The sequence below is a fragment of the Epinephelus moara genome, chromosome 5 (assembly GCF_006386435.1).
Source record: "Epinephelus moara isolate mb chromosome 5, YSFRI_EMoa_1.0, whole genome shotgun sequence".
Lineage (NCBI taxonomy): Eukaryota > Metazoa > Chordata > Actinopteri > Perciformes > Serranidae > Epinephelus > Epinephelus moara.
Window position 1 is genome coordinate 3291626 of NC_065510.1, and position 1051 is coordinate 3292676.

Sequence of the window (1051 nt, forward strand, 5' to 3'; positions counted from 1 at the left end):
ATCATGTATTTAGAGTCAGTAATTCCCTCTCTGTATATAGTAGTGTCCATTGTCAGTGGTGATGGCCTTCACACACATGAGGGACTGACAGGAAACGATGCAGCATGTAATCCAGTGTAATTCTGTCTCATTGATATCAGCCTCACTGTTACTGTTCACTCTCCTACAGCCGGACTGGATTCAGTCACTGCTAGTGGAAACAAACATTTCCTCCTGACACTGCTTCACATTAAAAGCATCCAACTGGTGAAAAACAAGGGGGCTTTTATTGTGAAGCAGCCACAGGAAACACAATGTGTTTGTCAGGAAATACAACTTATGTATAAACCAGGTTTTTCTGTTCAGTGTTTAATGTTCAAGTCACTGCTTACTCAGGCCTTGTGTTCAACAACTAGTTTATTTTATTTAACAATCACATATTTACAGATTTCTGTGACACATAAACCATCTCACCAGTGTTCACAAAACGCATTAAACTTGTCCAAAGTCACCAGTAATTATCAAACCACTTCCCAGACAAAATATTCAAGTAAAAAAATCAAAAAGAAACATTTGTTCAGAGTCAAACTGCAGCCTGACATATTTGGCGTCTTTACAAACAGTGATTTCTTCTGTCAGTGAGAGTAAATGTCTGTGGGTTTAACAGAGGTTTAAATAGATATTCTCCACATAAAGTTTGTGTCATGATGCAGAGTTGAAGAGATGAAAGTGTCAGATTAACATGCTGCCTGTGTGATGGGATACAAACAATAAAAAACTCATAACAATGAAGTGTACATCAGCACAGTGAACAGATTCTGCAGAAAATAAGATGTGAGCTAGATCAGGAGCTAGAGCCTTCAGCTATCAGGCTCCTCTCCTGTGGAATCATCTTCCTGTTACGGTCCGGGAGGCAGACACCGTCTCCACATTTAAGACTAGACTTAAGACTTTCCTCTTTGATAAAGCTTATAGTTAGGGCTGGCTCAGGCTTGCCCTGTACCAGCCCCTAGTTAGGCTGACTTAGGCCTAGTCTGCCGGAGGACCCCCCTATAATACACCGGGCACCTTC

The 1051-nt window shown here is 41.1% G+C and overlaps 1 protein-coding gene across 2 annotated transcripts in view; it reads right to left on the bottom strand.

Moving 5' to 3' along the window:
- Window positions 1-1051, bottom strand: part of LOC126389829 (E3 ubiquitin-protein ligase TRIM21-like) — a 15531-nt gene that overhangs the window by 3543 nt on the left and 10937 nt on the right. The window lies entirely within an intron of this gene.